This window comes from Halictus rubicundus, chromosome 12 (assembly GCF_050948215.1).
Source record: "Halictus rubicundus isolate RS-2024b chromosome 12, iyHalRubi1_principal, whole genome shotgun sequence".
Taxonomy (NCBI): domain Eukaryota; kingdom Metazoa; phylum Arthropoda; class Insecta; order Hymenoptera; family Halictidae; genus Halictus; species Halictus rubicundus.
Genome location: NC_135160.1, coordinates 7,596,640 through 7,622,252, shown reverse-complemented (window position 1 = coordinate 7,622,252; position 25,613 = coordinate 7,596,640). Strand labels below are relative to the sequence as shown.

At 43.9% G+C, this 25,613-nt stretch overlaps 1 protein-coding gene across 2 annotated transcripts in view; it reads right to left on the bottom strand.

Annotated features, from left to right (window-relative positions):
• The window catches only part of Rho-6 (serine protease rhomboid 6), a 183,644-nt gene that overhangs the window by 47,734 nt on the left and 110,297 nt on the right, over positions 1–25,613 (bottom strand). The gene's annotated exons all lie outside the window — the stretch shown is intronic.

Here is a 25,613-nt window from a genome sequence, read left to right as displayed (position 1 = left end):
TACGTGTGACCTCTCGTACAAAAAAATCCACGATCAAATAAATCGACTAAAAAGCTCTCGCGTTGAAGCGATCGACGACCTCCATCTAAATAATGCAGAATACACAAGACACCGGATCTCCGAGGTTTCCCGTGACGCGGGGGGAACAAAAGGGGGGATTAATCATCTCCGATACGATTATCCGTGTCAAGCGCGGGACCCACGGAAGCGGCAACGACAAGAACCGTGAGAAAATTGTTTACCGTAACGCGGGGCCACGTTTTTATCGAGTGACGACGATAAAAATCCGCGTGACGCCGGGAGAGCAGAACTTGTGACAAAGTGCAGTCGGTCGGGTGCCGCGGGAAACTGGATCGAGCACATTGCACGTTGCACGTTGCACGTTGCACGTTGCACGTTGCACATTGCACATTGCACGCGTACCGTGCGCGCATCGGGGGTTCCAGCCCCTTTCGGGTTGCAGTCTCTCTTTCTTCCAGACGAATTTGTCAGCCGTCGTAAATTCGAGGAGAGGCGCCGCGAGGCGACGCGTCGATTCCCTCGATTTACGGGCTCGCGTTAAGCCGCTATTTATTTGTTTATGGAGCCCGGAAGGCGACTCGCGGACCCGTGGCATTCTTGGACCCGCCCGTCTCCAGTTTTCTCGGACGATTTTCGTTCGAAACGCAACGGGACACGGGACCGGCAGACACTCCTATTTTCCCATCGATCCTTGACTCGGATCGATCTTTTTCTCTCTCTCTCTCTCTCTTTCTATTTCTTTATACGTTGCTCGCTTCAATCGCGACACGCCAGATTGTATTGCCGTTTCCCGAGGTCGACACGAACAGGATGGATTTTCGATAATCAGAAAAACATTCGGACTGATCTCTCCCTAATCGAACTATGCTAAATGCCAATGCGATCGACGTGCCCCCCCCCCCCTTTGCTTTGATGCAATCAGTGTTTGTGTATACAGAAAGCGGTTTTGTGATCTTTGGAGATTGGCGGATGTGATTAGAATGTTTAGTAGATTTGTTTATAGTGAAGCGTAGCCTCAGGTTTTGATATAATTATATGCTATACCCTAAACTGTAAATCTTATAAGTGGAGGCATAGGCATTAACGGACGGGTTGTATTATACTTATAACTATATATATAATTTACGATGTTTAGGACCATTCATTGCTTTATTTATCAACGTTTTAAAACATATTTTTGAATCTTTTTTTGTTCCTAATGCAGCAGCTGTTCATTTAATTAATTCGCCATAAACTGAATAATTGAATAACGAATTTGATACTCTGGGTGAAAATAGCCTCGGAATCTGCTGCAAAGGGACGAATCAAAATTTACTTCGTCTCGTAATAGTTTCATTAAATTGTAAAAATGATTACGATGTTTTTAAGTAGTTTATTATAAATTACAGTTAACACTAACGGAGTGGAGAGCGTCGAAACGGAACTATGAAATGCTTCCATGCTTCTCTGCTAATCTGATTACTCAAAAAAGTGATAGAAGATTAATCTAGCTATGTGATAGCGATGCCAGTTATGGAGGAGCGTTTATTGAATAATCCTATCAAGTTTAAAAACACATAAACCGTGCAGTTTCAATCTGATCCCGAGTGACAGTTTCGAAAATTGTATTTAGAGAAAAACGCGTTTAAAAATATTGCAAGCTAATAACTAGGCAATTCGAACATAATGTGTTTACGTTTGCAGATTAAAAAAAAATATACGATAATCAATTTCGACGTTGATTGTGATATGCACTCGGCAAAAAATAATACTGTTGGTCCGTTGCATTCGTTTTCATACGGTGGCGAGGATTTTTATAAACCCTCAAACGAAATTAATCGTGACATTCTACCAAATATTATATTTACCAATATGTTTATTTGTATTTTCATGGCCCATGCAAACATAAATAACTGCAATTTTATGAAATACTAAAAGCCGCGGGTATTAATTACATTTATGATATTATATTTTGCTACAAGTCAGTGAACAAAATTACTTCCTCATTCTGTTTTCCGATTGTTTTAGACATTGGAAATTGCGTATACTAACCAAAATTTAGAATATTATAATTTCATTTTTGCTGCAAAGGATACTCGAGTGGAAAGTCAAAATTTCGTCTTTCTCAGACTTTCAAAAAATTAATCTATGGAAATAGAAAATCATTAAAACGCAGTTTGTATGTAACAGTGCTTTGCGTAATTGATCAAGCAATTTGATCGTAATTGATCTTTACAATAGAATAACTTTTTAAAAATTGGCCCGAACGATTTCAGTTTTTCAGTGTAGCCAGAACGATTTTCTAGATGACCGGCGAAAAAAACATTATAAAAATAAATTGCAATCCAAATTGAAACATCGTGCGTCCTACGGCCATAGTTCTCACGATTTTCCGATATGTCCAGCACGTTTGCAACTGACACGAGTCTACGGAACCTCATTTCGAAATGTTCATTACAGCACCCGGGCCAAAAACAGTATATTCTAGCTGAACGAAAAAAGCTGAGCTCGTTCGGGCCGATGTGAAAAATTTTATCCCGTTTGAACGGATTTTGATCAATTCCGCTGTATATTAAATATCGATCACTCGCGAGTAACAGAGCAACGGCCGAGCAATAAAAGTAAAAAATCCGAGCAATGTTTCGCCGCGCAACCAGAGACAGAATTCAGAGAAAAATCCCGTGAAACGCCGAATCCGGGGACTAAGAACGACGCAATAATCGGCGCCGAAAACCATCAAAGCGAGCCTCCGTCGGTGGAATGAACGTTCAGGAGCGAGTGATTCGCGCGTCGTCGTTCGCAGACCGTACATACGTTTTCACCGGGTATCCGAAAACGTTTTGCGCCGACAAGATACAGGAAATAAATGCGTTTCGGTACGTGTCGTATCTCGGGCCGTTTTTCGCGAAATTTCACCGTCGGAACGGTTATCGCGACGGCCCCGTGTGGCTGCTGGATGTTCCAAATTGCTGGTCGTTTCTGGCCCCCGTGCTTTACCCAACCACCAGCACCCAGCACCCGGCAACCCCCGCTGACAGAAGCGAAATCGTCGCTTAAGTTTCTCCTCGGTCCCTGCCGAAGAAAAGCTTTTCCATCTGGCGACGCGTGATTCCCCGCTCGCCGGCTGGCAACACCCCAAAACTTATTAATTTACTCGACTTCCGGTTCGACGTCCTTCTCCTTGGCCCAGTTCGCTCGCGAACACTATGTATACTCGATTTTATGTGGAAACAACGACGACGACGACGACGCGACGGCCCCGCTTCGAATCCTCGAGCTCCGGATCCGTTTTAATCCGGGGACACCGGATACACCAGGACACAGAAAGCGGGTCATGATACTGTGAAAGTTGATTTATGGATTTACGTGAGGATGAACACACTGCGGAACTCGGTGCGCTTTGTAGACGAAATTTTGAGCAGAAACGCCTGCAAAATCCGATTCTCTTCCCTATCAACTATTCGCAATCACTGAGTTTTACCAGATCATCGATCCGTGACGCGTTTGCTTATTTATCACTAGCTCGCGGATCTCTGTGCGAAATATAAGTTTTTCGCAAGTGGCAGAAAATAAATATTCGTTTGCACACTTAATCGTTTTTCTACTGTGAAAATCTGATTCTCTTCGCTATCAACTATTCGCAATCACTGAGTTTTACCAGATCATCGATCCGTGACGCGTTTGCTTATTTATCACTAGCTCGCGGATCTCTGTGCAAAATATCAGTTTTTCGCAAGTGGCAGAAAATAAATATTCGTTTGCACACTTAATCGTTTTTCTACTGTGAAAATCAGATAATCTACGTCATCGACTCATTTTAATTATAAATGCATAGAACCGGCAGTCTATTTATTACGTACAGAAATAATTACCATATTTCAAGAGGATTTTAAAGAGAAGCCTTCTAAGTACTTTTTCAATTTTGTTCCCGTCAAGTTCCCTTTAAATAATATTATTGAAAATTTACTTCACAAGATTTTCTGTTTTCAATACAGTTCACACGGAAAATTTTTGTGTCATTATAATAAATATTCATATTGTTGCCTAGAGTCTATACTAATCTCTACTGCTTCTTCCACCAACCGCTGTTTCATGCATCGCGCACCTACTTTGTAGATACTACAGACAAATAAATACGCTGAAAAATGAAAGTAAATTGTCGAACGAAATGAACAATAGTTCGTAAGCTTCGTAGTAGAACTACTTTTTTACTGAATTTTTGTTTAAAAGCAATGTTCGTACAAATGCACGCACCGTAGGTATTTCCTTATTGTCGATTTCACGTATTTTTATAGAGATTTGAAATTTTATAAAAATCAGTTCAGCGTCTGTGCTAATTGAAAACGAGCTAGGGTTTGGGAAGACGAGTCTTCTAGTCAATTTGGTTGTTTACGTACGAGTCGGTGATTGTAATTGGAACATTATTATGGGTCGGTTCATCGTCGGTACGTCAAAGGTTCGTCTCCAGGCGTCGCGTCGGTTTCAAGCACGCTCCATCGGCCTCGAACCCGTAACGGACGATCGAGCGATAATAGCGAAATTAGGAGTCTTGATCACCTGTTTCGGCTGCGGAGAGAGCAGGTGTTCCGAGTAGATTAAACGGCGCGCTTTTAATGAAACGCGCCCATAGTTGGCTGATTAAACCCGGGACCCGCTTCAACATACTTCTTTGATGTTCTTTCCCGTGCCGTTATGCAGCACAAATTCGTACTTCCTGTGAGGACGTTACCCCCGTATCCTGTGAAAATTCTTAACCCACCACCAGTTTACACTGGGGTCTCGCATGACCCAACAACATTTCCGTACACTAACTTTCGCCAGTGTATTGTACGATAATTGCAGATATCAAGTTTCCTTAAGCTATTTAGAACATTCGGATTATTTAGAGTTAAATTATATATTTGGAGGTATTTTCGAAAATGTATACAGAATTTTAGAAAGGTCCTACTATGATACTTGTTATTAGAATTACATTATTTTTTACTTGTTAAAATGATTAGAAGATGCAGTACATTTTCATGTATCTTCTGTTCTCCACAATTGACTTGTACACTTTTCCATTTTCATAAAGATGTTGTGAATGTAAGCATAATTGGGTGTCGCCTCTCCGGCAGTTCATAACCGCAAACACCGTGAGTCGATAAATGACCGAAATCGTTTATTCCCCATTATTTAGGCTGGCCTCTGTAGTCGCCGACGGTGAAACCCCGGTCAGGTGCACTGTCAAACAGGACAATTAACGCAAATATGCGTAAGGCGTGAATATGAGAGCGGGCCATTCTCGGGCCGGTCGCCAAACGACCATAGATTTCGGCCCAGCCGTCCGTGCTAATGACCACAGGCCGGTGTGCCCGTCGCGTTTCACCGACCAATGAACAGGTTCGGAGGGTTGTTTCAACCCCCTCGTATCCCCATCGAGCAACCCCACCCCCTGCCCCCATGAACACCATCTTTCCGCTCCGAAACTCCGTAGCTTCGGGCTACGGTAGCTCCCGAGGATCACGGCCGAGATTTTCGAGGAAATATCGAGGGATCAGGGATTTTCTGGAATTTATCGACTGTTTTCGACGGGAGAACCGTCGCGTCGCGTCGGCCGCCTCGGTCGCTCGGGTCTCGTCGGGGACGATATCTCGCAGGCTCTGGATCTCGATGAGACCGGAACTATGATCGGCGATGTCGAGACCCGTGTCCCGGGAAATCGGTTTGCCAGTCGCTTTTACGCGGTCTGCGGCGAATCGACTTTCCAAAGGCAGTTCGGGCTTGTTGGTAGTCACTTCGCAGACAGAACAGGTCAAACATAGCCGCGACAAACCGGAATCCTTATTGGCCGGTCCGGGTTGTGTGTCGGAACCTGCGGGCTTCCGGAAACTCGCCGCTCGAACGGTTCGATACCGATTTTGAACATGAAAATAATTTCCTTGTCACCGGAATATGACTCGCTATACCAATGCTTTATGCAAAATAAAACTGTTCTAACTGAATTGCAAACAAACTGGAGCGAAATAGAAATTTATCTTCCTTTTTAATACCTTTAACAGTTTGAAAATCATATAACAGAAAATTATCGAAGAAGTTCGTTACGTGCAGGCAGCAGTTAACTCACCGGTTAATTGCAATACGGCACGGGCAGCAGCTATGATTTATTGGGAGGTAATCGTGTCATGAGATATTACAGGTGTTTTTAAGCGAAGCATGCAGGTGGAAGCAATCCGGGACGAGACTCGGGATACTCGGTAAACGTAAACTGGAACGGAAGGTAGCCGAGAATAGCATGGCCGAAGGTTTAGGGTGTCTCGGGCTCAGGATTCCGGGTTCACCGGGTACGCAAACGCTTCTGGCCTATCCGATCAGGCTTCCTCACCTCGGCTATAATCATGTTAATTAATTGGCTGCCGGTCCGCCTTGCTGGCTGCGGTTCGCGAGGGAATACGTTGCGGTCTGGCTAGGTCTGGTTGCCAACCTTGTCTCTAGGTTTGGAGTGGCGGCATCAAGGACGCGCGATTGTTGTCCCTGCGCCGGATCATCTCGGTCGCCCGGGGGTGAAAGAGGAATTAAGCGTCATTGTGTCCTGATTGAACCGTAATTTTCCCTCGGAAAGGGACCGCCGCCGCGCGCCCGGCTGGTCATTCAGCTTCTACAGCGCAATAACGCCGGACCGGCATTCGATCGTAACCGGGATCCGAATTTCTGGGATTAACCCCGCCGAAATTTTCGGGAATACGCAATATCCGAGCTAAATTGCTTGCGACGCGATTTCTGGGATTTTAGGCTTTCAACTGACGGCGTCGCTCAAATTTGGTCGACCCGAGTACACTGTTTTATCAACCCTTAGACGCATTTTTCACGTAGAGGGGGATGCTACACTGCCATTTTGTAGAACAACTGGTCCGAGACTTCGCTTCTTCTATTTTTCAATATTTAACCCTTTGCACTCGAAGCTATTTTAACCCCAAAACGAAATATTCCTTCCCACCTAGAATATGTCCCTTCTTTATATATATTTTTCATGTTATACATACGAAAATGGTGCAATTTACTCCTACAATACTGAAATGTTTAGGAATTTATTAACCAGTTAAGCGCGTTTGACGTGTATACACGTCAATCCAAAACTCTATTGCGGTGTGGTTAACGTGAATGAATTGTTAATTTCTTATCGAATAAAAATGTAATTCTTTCTCATTTAGCTTTACAAGGCCTTTGGCTTTTATAATAGCCGCATTTGGCCTGCGTTCGACGTGTATATTCGTCATTGCTTGATTCTAATTCCGCGCCGTGAGGGATTTTTAAAATTAAATTCCACAGTTAACTGGTTAAATACAAAGAAATTTCATAACTTAAAAAATATTTTGAATAATGATACAGCAATTTTTAGTGGTGCCTGACAGTCACCATTCGAGTGCTAAGGGTTAAAAAAGAAAAATAAAACAAATATGACAACATTTGCTATAAAAAGGACTCTGGTTCGTCATTAACATTTCCGACTCGTAATGACCAGCAATTAACACGTTCCGGAGAGGTAGTCTTTTCGCTAACTTTGTGCTAACTCTGTGCAGTTTCTAAGGTCACAAGTGTCGAAGAAAGTAATGTAGCACCCTCTCCGTTTCTGCGGCGAACAAAACAATAAAATCGTCCGCACCGATCCATGAATGTGCAGCGGAAATAAAAAACTGCAGGCAACACTTTGCAATTACACGCGCTCCATGAGAATCCATAGATTCGCCAGCTGAGATCGCAACAAAAAATCGGCCCGGTTCGATCCGTTGAACGTGGACGCATAAAACCCGGCGAGGACGACGCAGCGAACACCGGAGGCTCGGCGGGCGCGAATAATTTCAGAAGAACCCCGTGTAAAAACCACGGGGACATCCGTAATTCCTCGTAATTCAATTCCCCGTCCCATTCGGCGCCGGCTCATTTCCATCGAAGAAAAGATTCGCGCTCGACGATCGAACCGGGCCCGCCCCCGCAAGCTCTCGGAAACTTTCCGTCGAACTGGAGGACCGTGGCGTCGCGTCGCGCTCGTCGCCGTCGGTGCGACGGTCGCTCGCCGTTTCAGTTTTAACCCCGGGAACACTTAAGACAGGCTGCTCGGGGCTTTCAGAAGTTCGCCCCCGAGTAGTTCCGAGGCGATGAGAAAAAGTCCTGGCGAGGTGTTGCCCGGAAAGGAACGAGAGGGTACACAGAGGGTGAGATTGTTGTCCTTGCGGGGGCGAATCGTCGCGGAACCACGTCGGTACGGCGAGTGTCAACATTTTCGTATTACCATCGAACCGATGCGACTCTGACAATAATTTAATATAAATTATCCTGCGGCTTGGAAGGTCCTGAAATACGAAACATAACCTATAAAAGTCGAATCAATCGGATACACCCTTTTGATAAGTGGTACTTTATTTAAAATGTCACCATTTTTAACCATTTGGAAAATTCAGTAAAAATTGCCCAGTATTAAAAATTACATTTCCTTATCAGTATGTTGCAATACCGCAAACTTGGGAATTTTAGACTTCACTTTTTCGTATGGTTTCTATTGAAGTATCAGCCGGACTCCATACACTGTAGGGACTTATCTCGTTCCTCGGCTTACAACATGCTAATGGCGTTTGAAGGAACTGCGGTACTCGAAGGGTTAAACTGAAACTTGTACTCTCACAAGCTTAGTAGCTCTTAACCGGAGCTTTAAACAGTCAATTAGGGAAGCGTTGTGCCACGTTCCCCGGCAGTTTTCGATTTTTCTAAAAATCGGTGGCGCTAAAATGGTTCCGGTTTGACCCCCTGAAACAGGGGCTGCTGGGGCCTTTAAAAGTTGGCCCCGAGAAAAAGTCATGCTGGGAAGAACGTCGAAATGGTGCGAGAGGGGACCGGGGTGTGAGATGTTGTCTTTGCGGGGGCGAATCATCGTCCGCCGACGGGGAACCACGTCGACATACATCGAATGTCAACTTTGACTCCAGTTTCAGGCTAGGTGTCGTAGTTCAAAGCGTCCACAGTCCTGTTAAATCAATACCACTATTGGCGGACGTTGCCGGTGGAACGGGATACTGGGGGCGGACATCTAACACCGTTATCCGGGCAAACATAGTGACAAAAAGGCCGGGGCTCGTTCACGACGCGGCAACAGCAGCTTCGTGACGTCCTCGTGCAGTATTAATGCGAACGGGGAACCGAGCGGCCGCGCAGCTTTTCATTCGATTAGCGTCCGACGTAAGAAAACAGAAAAGGAACACGGTTCGACTTTTAACGGGACGTAACCGGTTGAACCCTTGGAAATTGAGCGCCTCGGATTTGCTGCGCCGCGCTGCCTCCGTGGAATCGTTTTCATCTCTTTCACTGGGTTGGCTGTGTGGCCTGACACGCGACACGTGGCGCGTTTCTCCTTAAATCATTTATTTATGGAAATTATCAGAAAATGTAGAGAGGTTCTTCAACTCTTACTCACGCTTTCTATCGATTTGACACAGTTGTTACGAATTTGATATCGAGAAACAGATGAAGACGTGGAAATGAAAGTTAAAATATTTATTTTGGGCACTAAAAGTATGTATAAAGAAGATATGTTGAAGAAGATATGTGAAGAATTTATGTTTCTTCAAGAAAGGATTAATTTCCTATTTTCTATTTCCTCCATAATTACACTGAAGTAATTGTGTGGGCATTCCTGACGATAGACAGAATTTTAGTAATATTTTTACACCTCTACGCTCTTCGTTCTGTTTGTAATTCTTTTAACAAATAATTTCAGTACAGAATTGCGTGCGAACCAATTTTCGATACGATTCGTCAATATTTAAAAAAAATTGTTCAATTCAGCGTTTTATAGAACTTGACTTTTGAAGTTGAGGATGTCGCGACATTAATCATGAACATTTCATAGCTGAATGCGACTATAAGGGATCGAATTCCAGGAATTGTTATCGAACAAATCATTGATTAGGTTTGCGAAACAGCTTCTCGACGCTGGCGTACAAACGGTCGCACTGATTAAAAGCCCCCGGCAACATAGCATTGTAAACAGAACCGATTTCCGGATAAGGAACGTTCATTCAGCGAGCGAATGGCCTTTACCAGCAACGATGATTCAGGGTTAAATGAAACGTTAGCGTGAATCGCCTCGCAGCAGATCTTATTTTACAATTAACCTTCGGCCTACAGGCGCACCCAGTGCTAGCAAAGAGAATGGTAACCAATACTGTTCTACCATTCAGCTGTCTTCGGTTTCGACGGTGAATCACTGTTTCTGCAGATCTGAAGGACCGAGAAGTCTGTTCTGAAGTTCGATTTTTGTCGAACAACGCAATTATGCGAGACTGAAGTGCCTGGAGATCCGAAGAAACAAAAACAAACTGTAATCGACTAACTTTATTTCGCGAAGATCTTCGTGCGTTTCACGTCCTCGCGAATTTAACGTTGAAGAAACGTTAATCGAAATTGAATTCGTCGAAAGGGGTTGATCTTGACGCTGGAATAATTTTCAGATCTTTATATGTAGAAGTTAATTTTTGTTCCAATATCTACTCGGATTGTAATAAAAAATTATTTTGAGACTGAAAAGATTTGTTATGATAAAGTTAATACTTTACTGGACGTGTCATAAAGTTTACATTCTACTACGATTTTATTACGCACGGTAAATGCATATTGATAAGTCTAAAAATGGCGAAAAAAGAAACCGTAATAATTAGCATCAAGTGAAAATATAAAATGACAATTTACCTGTTAATGAATTGAAATGGAATACATAAAATGACAGAGTACATGGGGAAAGAAAACTACCCTTAAATCCCGTCGCGTTAAATGTTTCAAGTCCACACAGCGGAAGAACTGCTTTACCTTTTCAGGGTGTAAATGAGTTACTGCTGCAACTTTCGTGCAATTTCTGCGACAGTCTGCAGCCGGCAAAAAATCGGTCATACCGTTTTTCCCGTTCGACAGTGAAACCACCCCCAGGCCGGGCCGGACGTCCGAAATATGTGGGGGTTCAAAGCGACGGCAATAAAATATTGATAACAGTAATAAATATCGACGGGAATGCTCGAATGCGGGACGTTTCGTCCGAATCGATATTAAATCGGCGCCGATATCGGGATTTCTTGTCACCCGCGGACGATTAACGGAACGGAACGCGGCGCAGCGGCCGCATCGCCGTTCTTTATTTTCGTCCGCGAAGCGCTGGGCGGACGTCGCGGTGAAACCGGATTAACAAGGACACGCGGATCCGTGGAAATGAATTTCTCATGACGCACGTCCGTCGGTGTTTCCCCGACCGATCCCGAATAAGCGGCGGCGTCGCGACGCCGTCGGAATATTTCTCGATAACGAGGGCAATTCCGGCTGATAAAGGAAATCGACGATACCCCCGTGCTTTATCTCGCCGCCCACCCCTGTAATCAGTGTTTGTCAAGCTGTCGTCTGGCAAGGAGTCTCCACGCCCCTGGAAATTCGCCCAGAAATTACCCCCGTGGAAACTCGAATCTGGGATTCGGCGAAGTCCGCAACGCCGCGCGCCGGTGAAAAGGAATTTGTTCAGGCCAAAGTAAATGTTTATTCGCGCGGTTGCTTCCCTTTTGCTGTTCTGTCTGTTGAATTAACGATAATGAGCGCCGCGTGTGTTTTTAATGAAAAGTGATAAGTGCTTGGAATACCCATCGGCCTGATAGCGGCTAGGTAAACCTGGACAGTCTATAGAACCGGTACTGCCAGGGCTTTGCTGCTACTTATTAGCGTGTGCGTGGATTTCTGATAGCAATGTGAGAAGCTGCGATTAAAACATTGTCCTCGTACCGGTTTTTCATTGCCCCGCCCACTTAATTCCCAAAGTGTTAAACTGATGCGGATGCGAACAGTATAATATAGCTTAGCGTGTTTGAAATTAAGTTTGGTTTAAGATTCCTGATTCTCTTATTGAATAATTAACTTCAATACAGAATCTGACGGTCTGTTCTCGTGATGGGGACAAATTGACAGATTTTCTATTGGGTAAGCACAAACCGGTATTAGAGAAAAATTTCGAAATAAACCATGCACGCGTCGAGGGACGAGAAGAAATTTCCCAAGAAAATTTCGCCCGTTAAATAGAACGACCCAGCGCGGATGTTCATTGAGCCAGCAAAGGGCGAGTCCTATGGGCCGGAAGAGCGGTAGAGGTCGCGTCTCATGAATTTCTCGCGAGCAGCCACAAAAATGCCCGGGGAACTAATTATATTTCCCCAGTCGACCTCGAATTTCTCCGGGAACAGCCCCCTTAACGCTATCCGCGGGGTTCTCAAGCAACAAACTACCCTCGGGGGCAGACTCGCAACCCCAAGTTTCCCCCAGTTTCTCAACTAGCGGACCGGGCCTGGGCTCGCGGGGCAAAAAGAGAGGGAGCTTTCACGGGGACAGAAGCTGCACGCGGCTCTGTACTCGCTAATTGAACCCGTAGTCCGGCGATTAGCCGTGTCGAGCGTGTAATCGTGAGCGGAGGACTCGCGGCGGCTAACGTTAATTTAATTAAACACGTCCGTCGGCCTCCTTCGCCCCCCCCTCTCTCTCTCTCCTCTCCTCTCCTCGTGCCACGCTGCCCTCCGAGAGAATATTCTCCGCCGGCCGAGGTATTCTCGCACCTGCTTTGCTTCGAGACCCCTCGAGACGATTAATCAAATTAAACGTCCGATTTCCGGCTCGAGTTACCTCTCTCGCGTTAACGAGCCGCCCTCCTTCTTTCACTCCACCTTTTCCTTCCGCACGCCATCCGCTAAGACACTTTCCCTAACCGGAACCAACGTCTCTCGCGTGCTGGAACCACCGGAAAACAAATTAGGCGCGGGACTATCTCGTGACTGACGCGATGGGTTCTTACAAATTGCTTCCGTACCAACGATTGAACTTCGGTAACTCGCAAATCGCGATTTCATTGAAACTTTCCAGATTTCTGGAGGATCTAACACGAAGTGTGAAGCAATTTTATTATTCGGTTCCGTTTCGATTGTTCAGGAAGGAAACATCCTACGGAAAATTGTTCCAGTTCCATTCAAGTTAAGAGCGACGAAGCCACGCCCCCTCGAGGCAGTCTATATTATAGAGAAGCGAGATAGAGAATTCCATTGCTGATTACCTGCTCCTTGGACAATTTTTGTCGTTGGACGTTATTCCAGAGCAAACGTGAGCACAAATTGTCTTGCAGGACATTGTTCTGGCTCCGTCGGAGTCAATACTATCAAAGCCACGCCCCCTCAATGTACTCGATATTTAGAGAAGCGAGATAGAAAACATTCTATTGTTAATTGTCTGCTCCTCTGACAATATTTGTCTCCAGACGTTATTCTAAAGTAAGCATGAGCACAGTTCCATTGAAGCCGAGAGCAACGAAGCCACGCCCCCTCACAACCTTTTACGTTCACGTAATGTCTTTATATTCTGTAGTCAATAGTTTCTTTAGCTGCTAGTATGTTATTCTACCGTGATAGCAGTTGACTCCATTGCGAAATTACATTACGGTCATTAGTAAAATATTATACAATTTCGATTGGCCCGAAAATTTTATTAGTCGCTGTAGAACTGTACGGATTTATTTTTTGAAGGTACAGTAATTTTTTCGTCAGTAATTTTGTTCAGAATGTCAGAGATGAATAACTGATATTTCAGAGTGTTTCGCGGTCCCTTTCGGTTTGCAAAAATGGTCGGAATGTTCCAAATTATTGAAGTTAATCAGTGCCGGGGAAAGTTGTGCACAGCGCGCAACAGTTTCCGGTGTACGTAGAATTTCAGGTGAACCAATCATACGAGAGCAAAATGCTTTGAGCTGAATTATTTCTATGCCCGAAACCGCGGCGTGGAAATTTTCTGGCGTATTTGAACAGAAATGGTAAAAGTTGCACGCATACATAGCTAGTTATTCTTGCCGAGAAAATATCGCCATTGATGATTTTTCGAAAAATTTTGCGCATGTCCAATGTCGATGTGAAAATTCTATTCGGTGGAGAAACGAGTTTTCTACACACGGTTGAAATTTGAGGGTAAATTATTCATCCGATTCGGCGGCAGAGTTACCCTTTGGTAACTTTAATAGTTCGCTATACTTCCAGGTAAGGGGAAGTCTCGTGTAACAGATAACAAAATCAAAGACATTTTCGTTCGATAGCATTGCTTTTAAACTGTACTTCCTGAAAGTTTCATTTAAAAATTCAAAGAACTAACGAAGTTATGGCCGGCAATGAACGTCTACTCCGGCAACGCTTATAGCGGCGTTTAAAACTTCAAATGCGTTTTTCTCAAAACTTCTTCTTCAAGATTGGCCTGCGAGATAGTCGAAAACTTATTTACAGGTTTATATATGTGTCTCGAGAGATCGAATCTTCCACACTCTTCTATTACTGCAATAAAAAAAAAAGCAGAATGTTTAGAAGCTTCGTTGATTTTGAGTTATATGCAAAAGTTCATAGCGCAGAATTCGGGTGCGTTTTCAAACTAAATTTGTCGTGTATTTACAGAAAAATCGTAAATCTTTCAATCCTAATTTATCGTTCCATCGGAACGGTAGAAACAGGTGCGATAAACTGATTAAACATTTAACTGATGCGATATAAATAATTTTACGCGTTCGGTAGCCTTTTCCTATAATTCGGATGCCAAAAGAAAAAATTCCAAAGAAAACAATTATCTGTAAAAGCTGTAAAAGTGAGCAGAGAAATTAGAAAGAAAAGAATTATGGCAGGAAAGTATTAAAATTCAGAACAGTTGGTTCACTGAAAAGACGCCAGACTAATTTCTGCACCTGATACTACAGATCGATAAAATCTCCTCGGACAGGGATCATTGAACAGCGTGCACGAACAGTCCGACTTAGAGTGGATTAATGGTATCACTCATCTTCAACCCCTGTCCATTCTAAATAGCCACCGGTCCTCGACTGGATCCTCTGGTCTACTTAATCCACAGCTAAGTAGCAAATCACTGTACACAGGGAAGCAGCGTCCGAGCCGTCGGAGCCGTTCGTCACTCCCAGTTGATCGATGCATCCCGATCGAGTACATTTATTGGGCTGAAACGATTAGATCAGTCGTCGAGGATGGTTATAGTTCGCGCGTGACGGCGACGTGACAGGCGAAACTTTGACGAATGGCGAGCCGGGGGAGTTGCCGAATCAAAACTCTATCGGGAGGTCCATCGAGGACGGCTAATTGTTACAATCCACCTATTAAACATACTGTCCGATCTGGAGAGCTCTCCATCATCGTCGGAGAGCGTCGCTCTCAGCGGCACACGAAGAAAAGATAGTGTTCTCTGCTGATTCAGCAATTCATTTCTTGGGTTTAAAAAAATTGTACTACTCTCTTCATTATTCTGCTTCGAAATATTGAATATGAAAAATTAGCAGTGGGACAAAATTGCAAAAAGGTTGCAGATTTGCAGGAAAATAGTACTATCAATTTTTATTTAACTTTAATACGGTCCCTCCTACTTTAAAATTTGGGAGCTATTATTTGCGGTAATTATACTGTTATCGTAAAAGTATGCTCGCTTTCAATCTCCAATAAGAAATCTGCAATTTTCGAACTTTTTACCCGATTTTTAATTTTTATACTCAAGATTTTGAACCAGAAAATCCGAAAAATTCTGTAATGCATAGCTCGATAGATACAAGGTAGAAGATTTATTTCAGAATTTCTGCATGCGATTAAGTAAGCAAAAAGGACGAGAAAAACGCTAGTCTGAATTTACCCTGTAACCAACCCTCTTGGTCAAGATAAAGTTTCTACCTCCCACGTCTGTTTAATTATGTAGATCAACAGAAAAAACGTATTATCTCACATAATATGCACAGGAAAAAGAGTCCAACAAATTTTGCGACAGTTTTTCACGCATTTAAAAAATTATTTATAGTTTCCTTCGGTTTAAAAATATTCTCCCTTTGAACCACTTAACACTAGGTTTAAGGAGCACTGGAAACGACTATTTCACATTACTGTATAACAATAGAAAGACTGTATCTATCCGTAGTCATTCCTTTTTACAATATACATCCGAAGAAATTTTGATTAATAATTTCTCATGGACCTTTACAATCTCAATAATTTTAAATTGAAAATGTTGGAACCTCTCATTTTCACGGTGAACCTATTGTTATAATCTCCAACTACAAACCGTCGAAATATTTGATGATTTTAAACAAAAGCTGGATTTGCGTGACGAGAATGATCTACGGTAACCATGAAGCTCGAGTAAATAGCCGGAAAAAGCTTTGGTAGATGAAGGGAAGTACGATTTGAAGGCTCGGATAAAGTCCGAGCCGAGATTCAAACGATCCGTGTGTAATTTGCAAGAACCCAGGGCGTTTTCGAAAAAGAAAAAGAAGAAAAAAGAGGCGCCGCGATTCCCGGTCTCAGCGATTCCGAGAGGAAAGTCCAATAATTACAATCCCTACCATCGTTTCCACATCCCTTCGCTAACCAACGGGCGGCGATTAACTTGCGGGATGGTTCGACGAAGTTCAAATAATAATTAGCTGCTCGAACCCGTGATTTTCCTTATCCGGTCGTGCCGCAAGACAAGGATTTCTTTCCCGCCGGTTTCCTGGCCGAGTCGTCCGGAACTATTTGATTGGAAACGCACACGAGCCGGCCCCATCAGCGGGATTATACAAATATTGGACGAAGGAAAGATGAGGTAATTCGATATAGCGGAAGAATGTTCCGCCGATAATCACGAGAACGGTGTAACGCTCGGTTGTTGATTTAAAACATTCCTCCGGTGCTTTTTCGCCCGCGTAATCGTATGCGTGCGCGAGTATGTGTCTTTTTGCCACAGGGAAACAGACGAATATTAAACCAGCCGTCGATTTATTCGCGAACTCGTGATGCAAGGAATCGTAAAACGATCCCCTGCGGATATTAAAAATCCGACAAAGACGATACAATAAACTGGCAACGTAGATGCTCGTTCAAAAAGCGGAAATATATTTTGTCGAGCGACAGTACACACTCGGGCTCCTCCTCGGATTCACATTTTCGAAGGATTGTTTACCAAAAGGAGGAGTGCACAAACATTTCATACTCTCCGCAAAATGTTTCAGTAGGGTTTATTTAGATTTTATTAACTGGGGAGCACTTTGCCGGGTGTTTGTTAACGTGTTTCCTTTCCTGGCCACTTTTTCAGATTATTTTCTGATTTTTCAAACGTCTCGAAAAATGGACGAAAAATTAAAAGGTTGCTAGTTCATATAGAATATGATTTTAAGCAATCAACGTCTTAAAATTTTAATGGTATTTAATTATTAAGAAAAGTCTTTTGCCAGTGAAATACAAGAAAACTTGAAAGGCGGTTAACCCATTTGGCCTGTAAATGGTTCCAATTTTCGTTTTAATTGCACCAATTTTATGGAAATGGCTCGCGCCGTGTAACCGTGAAAATTCAGTGTTAAAGGTGTCGGAAGGAGTCTCTGAAATCTCGAATCGATTGTTTCCGCGACGTTCGGCGGTTATTCAAATGCGGTGGCGCGGGAGGGGCCGGGATTAATTAACTTCTTCCCGAGGCTTGTCCGCGAAAGAATCCCCGCGTAATTGCGGGGAATCGTGGAGCCCGTAAATCCCTCGGAATATAGCAGAAAGAACGAACCGAAAAACCCGCGCGAATCCGTCGCCAGTCAAATCCCCCGGAAGGGACGCGGAGGTTTCCGGCGACTGTGTGACACCGCTCGCTGTGGAACTGGCACGCCGAGAAAATAACGTTCGAGTTGAAGCCCCAATTCCGGCGGGAACCGCGATTTTCGTTAATGAACGTTTCTCTTAAGTGACCGTGATTGGCCGGGTCCTCCGCGAGGATTGTCTGTTCGCGGAATGTGCCCTAAATTTTTAATGTAACACGGCGAACACACCGTTTCCTCGGCTCTGCCGGTGGAACGCGCGATCTCGCCACTGGCCCAGAAAATTCGCGGGGTACACTACCCTGCAAAAGCATCTCGGTATTTACCGTGGCAAAATGTGAGTGTCGGGTTCCAATTATACGAGGTCTGTTAGTAGGATTTTTCCTGACAGTGTTCCATTAACACGTTAAGTGCCAGAAATCAATCCCAGAGAATCGCACAAAATCAGTGTAATTTAATTAATGAAACCGAAACTACAATTTTAAAATGTATTATAGGGGATGCTGTCTTAACCTTCTTGAATTCTAAAGATCCTAATAAAATTCGGTTTATTTGGATATGTCACTATAAAAATGAATTTCTAAACCTAGTCAAAAATCACTGTCAGCCATATGTGACGGACGTGGCGGTTAAAGAGGAGCGTGAGAGCTTCTTTTAAATAATAACGCTAAAAGAAATAATGAAATTTTGATATCAGAAGTGACTACTGATTCGCGTAAAATTACATTTCCATAGGAATATCCGTATTTATAAATCCAATTACTATTTCGTTCGTTGCTAAACTCAAAAAGTCTCTATACAACATCTAGACTCTGTGGAAAAGCAACAATTGCAACCCTCGTCTCCAAAAAAATAGTGAACAAACCCTGTATTAAGATAAAGCTGGGCCCGCAATTTGCCACGCCACAAACATGAAGAATTAGAAGAGTTCTATCGTTCCTGAAGCCGCACGTTGGCAAGCATGATCGAAAAAGGGGTGGCGTGCAGCTGGTTCGTTTCGGAAAGTAACATCGGAACAGGTACCGGCCGCAAAATTTAGTTGCTCGGTAAAACCAATTACTCACCGCGTACGATATAATTCCTCCCGCGAAACCGACCATATGCACGAAACAAACGAAGCAAACTACGCGCATCCACCCTTGGTCTCCACCCTCTCGTCCCACCCCCAACGAGCGATTAGCATCCGGCAGGGCAACTTGCCGGGGGCTCGTCGTTCGTAATTGATCCTCGAACTTTCCCGCGTATTTCAAAAAGTTAACTCGTGGAATGATCGGGGCTTGCTCCGGGGGTGTGAGTGGGGAAAAAACAGAGTCAGCGCGAAACATTGCGGGGGATGCGAACGCTGGGACCAAGGACGTTCAACTCCCGAGAAATAATATCAGGGTTGAAGCAACCTGTACATGACTGTCGCCGTAGATTAACCCTTTGTGAAGGAGAATCGTCGCGAATATACTGGGTGGAACAGAAGTGACAGTCCGAGTATGTTTCTGACAGATTGTTGGACTTTCCGACGCACTTTGAGCTCTTCTGTTCACGTTGAACAGGACAGGTTAATGCGAAACTGGAAATTTAGATTTTCGAAAGCATACACTTTTATTGAATCGTAACATGAATCAGTTCGGTTATCTTCTTGTTTATTAACGAACTAGAGAATTATGAAATCGTTGACTACAGGCTTTGTTGAATCAGAGTCGTCTCCATTTGCAAGTCGTTAAATTTACAACAAGAGCCAGAATTTACAACCTCGGTTAAAAACATTTACTAATCATTTGACCACGTGTTGAAATATAAAAATCACACAGTTTTATATTTTATTCATTTCAGTTTGTTTCCATCGAAGTTTGGCTCTAAGGACACAAAGAGACAATCAATGCATTATCTACTCTCTCGCTCTCTATCCAAGATTCTTTCTCTAAAAAATGTACATGGACCCTACCCGGTGTCGCCATAAAATTGTCCTTCCATTTTCCCTAACCTCGCCGGGGTCTTCATCTAACCGTGTCTGTATCCCTGCGAATTCAATTTTCATGATTTAAACAAATACTTCCCCGGGATTCCCAGCCGGGGCGCACCGAAAGAAATACGAAACCGTCGTTCGGAGGAAGAGTGTGTCGAATAACCCGAAAGAAGATAACAGAGTCGAGGGACACACACGATAAGGGTGGAAAAAGGAGTCTGACCGGAGGGGAACTCCGGGCGGAGAGGATTCGCAGCTACTATTGGCATCCAATAAAGCGAACGGAGAGCAGCTGGAATTGGCCCGATGGTTTATATTTATAGATTGAAATCCTCTTTTCCACCCCCTGCAGCCTTTGCCTTTGTCTATGGCTGTCGGTGCTTCGCCACGGCGGCGCTTCGAATCGCGTGTCGATGAGGAAGATAGAATCGACTTCTGTGCGGATGGCGTTTGATTGCTTCACAGGGTGGCCAGGAGAGGGGGGGGGGTAGCCAGCGGGGGATAGGAAAGATCGATAATTAATTTAGAGGGATGTCGGGAATGGACTCTCCATTGTTTAGTTTCGCGAGTATATTGTGCGCGCTCGTGATGCCGCGAATCGTCGTCTTCTTTTGCAACGGACCGTGTGTGCGACCACCCTCTGCCGCCGTGTTTATAGCTGCCCCATGAAACGCGGTATTAAAGGCCGAAGGATTTCAATGAAATCTGATCAACGTTCCATTGTCCGAATTTACATTGTAAATCTGCCTATTGTTGCCCCGTTGTTTAAACTTTATCGCGATGCGGCGAGAACGCTGGGCCGCGAAGACAATGTAACGTCATATTTTGCGGAGCGTCCTGCAAGATACCGGACGGATAACACAGTTATAAACAAATATCACGGTGGATAATTAGCCAGGTGTTCCACTTCAATGAAATTCGATTGTATTTTCGCGTAGCTTTCACTGATACAGTAATCCGCGGTTAAATTTCACTGAAATTTGCATTGAAATTTGACCCATCCCCGCTCTTCCCCTACCACTTAGTGCATCGAATGCAAAATAAAAACGCTATTCCACTAACAAGAATTTCACCGCTGGTTAGGTTGTCCTAAAAGTTCCTCTCGTAATGTGCGCTGCCGATATTGTCCACCAATCTTTCTGTCAACGTCTTGTTATTGAAAGAGTGATGCGAACTTTATTTGGCCGTGCCCGACCATAGAAAACCGCAGTCGTAACATTGAATCGAACAGACCATCTACAAATGCTCGTGATCCACTGGAAACGGTTTCGAAGGCGCCAGCCCCGTGGCCATAAATTTTCATGAAAATCAGACGGGTTAGGTTGGATAACCGGTTGCTTGTAAGCGAACACGTGACAGAGCAGCAAAAATCCCCGGGTATGGACCGTTTCAAGGCTCGGCCGAGGTTCCCGAGGCTTTTCCACCGCCTGGTGATCCTCTCCGTCTCCATTTCGCCGATTTCCCTGACCCCTGTCATTTCATCCCTGCGGCTGGTTCCCCGCACGAGTCGCGTTCACCGTTTCACCCACACACGTGCCGACGTCGACGTGCATCTGTCTGCGCTGTCAAACCGACGCGACGGGACGCGAAGACGAAAGTTCACCGACGGAAGAAAAGGGCTGCGCGGGGGTGGGCAGAAGCAGGGTGTAAAGGAGGAAGGGGGTAGAAGATGCAAAGGGTAGAAGAAGAAGGGGATGGAAGAAATGGGGGTAGGAGAAAGGAGGGGGTAGAAGAAGCAGACGATGAAAGTAACAGGGGATGGTAGAAGCAGGGTCTGGAATAAACGGCCGCGGAAGCAAGCAGGGGGTGGAGGCAGGGGGTGAGAAAGCGAGTCGCGCCATCCATTCCGTTTGATCTCGCGACCGTGATATTTTTCCAGATTCCTCGCTGTCTGCTCCGTCATCCATCCGGCTGGAACAAAAAGGAGCAGGCACGTCCTCCGACGTCGTGCGATTGTATCGGGGGTTGCGCACGTCCAACGACGAAAATCCCCCTCCCCACCCCTCCGCCCGCATGTCCGGGAACGCTGGACGAACCGGACCGGAACGACATCTTTCCGTGCCATCGAGAGCACCGTGACCTGAACCGCGAAGGACGTCTCCAGAAACCTTCCGGATGTCTCTTCCACCACCCCTGTCGAGGGGGTAGGAGGAGCGAATAAAGAAGCTATTTTTGGGACAGCTTTGAATTTTAAGCGGACCACCAGGCACAGCTACTCCGGCGGCGGCGGCGGCGGCGGCTGATGGAGTTTCCAAGGGAGACTCGGTTAGGGGTTGTTTTGGGGTGGTTTATGATAGGGCGAGAGTTATACGCGGAGTGTTACCCGCGCGCCCCCGGTATTCCTGGCAGGTTTTAATGAAGTTTAATGGGGAATTTTCTTGCGCGACTTCGCAAAGGGAAACGCTAAATTTCAGCCTTTGTAGTTCTGTTGTAAGTAATGTTTTAGGTGGTTACACCAGTGAGCGGTGTATAATTAAATGAGGAAACTGTTTGTTGGCTGCGTAGTGGCTGTAATAGCTCTTTGATCAAATCTCTGGCGATCATTTCCAATTTATAATTTCTATTTCAGGTGGTTCGACGTGTTTGGGGAATCTTCGATCGGTTTGATTTTATTGACGTGATTGTTATCATTGTCACTGATGTGTGACTAACGCGATCAAAAAATTTATTTGGAAAACTGTACATATGCGTCATCTGTGTGTTTTTAAATAATCGTTGTACACATGTTCCGTGTATTTACTTTTTTAACAGTTTTTTGATCGCGTTATACGAGAGTGTATTGTACACTTTATTGCCTACCATCGTAGTAAACAGCAAAATATTCCGAGATTCCACGACTTTCTTCCGATAAACTGTTCGAATACTTCAAAAAGGAGGTACGTTGTATTTAATAAAACATTTTAACAATGAAGACGGAATATTTTGAAATTTTCAGCCAATAGGTAAAATTAATAGAGTTTTGACTGTATCCTTGATGCAAGAAATCTGGCAAGTGTGCGGTGACGTTTCTATTATTCTGATTTCCATTAAATTATCAATGGTAATACGAATTTGTATAACGATCCACAGTCTACCTGTAGTAATAACTAGACTGCGAATATTTGTGGAAATTGGTTATCACTTTAGAGCAAATTTTGGAGAATTCGTATGGGTAGTACAGAGTGAACTATAGAACCGTCTTTTCTAATTTAATAATTTCAATCGAGTCGAGTAAAATAACAAGTGACGGAAACGCTCGCGTTGGATCTTCAATCATAACGAAACTGTCATGTTTTTACTAAATGTTTAAGCTGCGAAATGACGGGCTAAGTTTTCAAGCACCTCAACTGGATTTACAGTTACAGCTACGTGTAAGGAGTCTTCAAAATTCCCGAGCACCCCGCGCGAACGGTTTCGTGAAAGGGACCGAAACATCGACGGCATCGGTGTCCGAAAGTTTTCCGGAAAACCCGATCGGTTCGTTTTCCCTCCGCTATTTTTCGGAGCGAAGAATTTCTCGGCGTTCTTTTTACTCGCGGACGGAGAATTTCGTTTCTCTAGCGGGGCTCGCGCGCGCACGAGAGAGAGAGAGAGAGAGAGAGGGAGAGAGAGAAAGAGAGCGAGAGAGATGGAGAGACCAGAGAATCGCGTTTCCCTCTGGAGATGCTTCGGGGATCCAGATAAAAATTGTGGGTCACGACTACATTTTCGAACGTCAATAAAATTTAGTTGGTGTAATCGCATTTATCATTGCTCGGTGGCCCGAGGCTGGCTGGCTCTCTTTCGATATCAACAAAATGGTGGAGCGGAAGCGTTCAGTGAACCAGTTATCGCGAGCCAGCGTTTCGTTCGAGCACGGCCGCTTTAAAGCTCGGCTTTCACAGGCGTGCTCTAGTCCCCGTCTCCTATTTCTCCGCGATAGCAAAGCGCCTCGGTATATACCTATCCTGTATTATTCGAGCTAGATTCTCTGTGCCACTTGCTCCCTTAATTTCGCCTCAAATCGAACGCAGACGGCCAATTCGACTACCATCTCTCTTTCTCTCTCTCTCTCTCTCTCTCTCTCTCTCTCTCTCTCTCTCTTGCTCTCTTGGTCCCGCGTACACTCGGCGAAGCTCGATTTAAATGAGTTTTCCTCGACCCTCGACGAAATTATTGCGAAATTGAATTAAATTGCATGAGGAGGGCCTTTGAATTTGTCGGGGTTCAGATTTGATCCTGCTTCGGTCGGCAATCTTCTTCTCTGTCCCCGAGATTTTTGCCTTTGTGTAGACGGGCTTTGTGGCAACTCGGATACATGGCGCCGTTTAACCCTCGATCACAGAATTCATTTGTACCACCAACACTCCGATCGTGGTTATCAAATTTTTACTTTTTATTCAGTTTGTGTACCCTGTGATTTTAGGGGATATGAACTTTATTGAAACGCCGAGTATAAATACCGTGGCTCGTGAAAGTGTAATCGAACTCTAGAGCCACTTGTGTACACATTATGATAAAATAGTCAGAAAATAAAAATTCGAATGAAAATATTCTTGCGCTCATATTTACTGTTGTGTCCAGAGATAGAAAGAGTCGTGGAGCTTTTTAATAGGTTATTTAAATAGGTTGGGTGTCAGACTGGATAATAGAATATATAGAATAGATTATTCAAAATATACGGCATAGAGTCTTTTTTTTTATAAAAACGTTTTCACATTACATTGGTGCATAGCAAATCTCAAATACCAATCAATACGTTTAATTCGTCGAGAGATTATTCCATTCGTGAAAAAACCCCCGTGGACAGAACCGAAACAGTATCAATCCGGAGACAATTTCTATTGTTTCTAGTCGTTTAAACCGTAAAACGGTATAGAAATTCGCTCTTTGGAAGCGGTCATATTTTTTTTATGCAGTGGTTATTTCTTGTAATTCTAGATCGGGATATAACGATATCCTTTCCGTTTATAACAATATCCGATTGTTTCCTTCGCAAAAATATAAAATAGTGACCGTGCGTATCGGCAAACAGAGAAACATTTTCCGGGCCCAGTTCAATGTAACATTTCATGCAAAAGTGTTATTTTTATTTCACCGAAGTTTTTCAAAAGCTCGTTAACGTATTAATAAATTCACTTTGAAAAGCGAAGTTCATGCGGAACTTTCCACAAAAAAGGTACACTGTATTTTGTACCGTAAAATACTGTTCTACTCAATAAGAAATAACAAATAAAGCGAGTTTCACAATACGTTTTTAATATATCGTGTTTCATTCACTTCAAAATTCCAGCTGTTATTTACAATCGTTCGGTTGTTAATTTTAAATCGTCGTTAAATTTAAATTATGAGAAATTAAATTCGAATATTGAAATGCATTTGTACATTCATGTACCGAAAATCATTCGAACATACAGTGACACCAGGTTGCCATGTTCTTGACGAGTATTTAATGAGGACATTTTTCTGATTGAAATGACTCCAAACGCGACACAATTTCGATCATAATTACGTGTATAAAACACGATTCATTGGGACCCTGAATATCCGAACTGCATAATCGGTGGAGTATAAGTGTTCTGATAATAGAAGAGTTATGCAGCTACAGGCAAAGAGTTATGCTATGGAGGTTCTAGTGTATCGTGGATTAAGCAACCAGACATGATCCAAATGGCACCGTGTTTGGACTCGATTAAAACACAAAAATGTCACAAATTAGTCGATGAAAGATTCATAAAAAAATAAAAACAAAAGTCTTGTCATAAATAAGTCTAATCCTGTATCATACTACCTTCAGGGGGTACACTCAACGGTAATGAGCATAAGTTGCCCACAAACATCGAACACATCTATTTAAAACTATGCAATACTTGCTGCTCGTGTGTCAGTCCGAGCAAACAGACAAAGGGTTAAAAAACTTCACAAAATCTATCCATTTTCATGTGTTCAAACGAGAACAGCCCCTTAAGCTTCAGTTGCATCGACGCAATAAAAGCCTGGAGCATCCGACGCAAACAAGTTGTTTTCCGCGATAGAGCTGCTGCCGGCGGTAGGGGTTGCCGGGAGCAAAGGGGG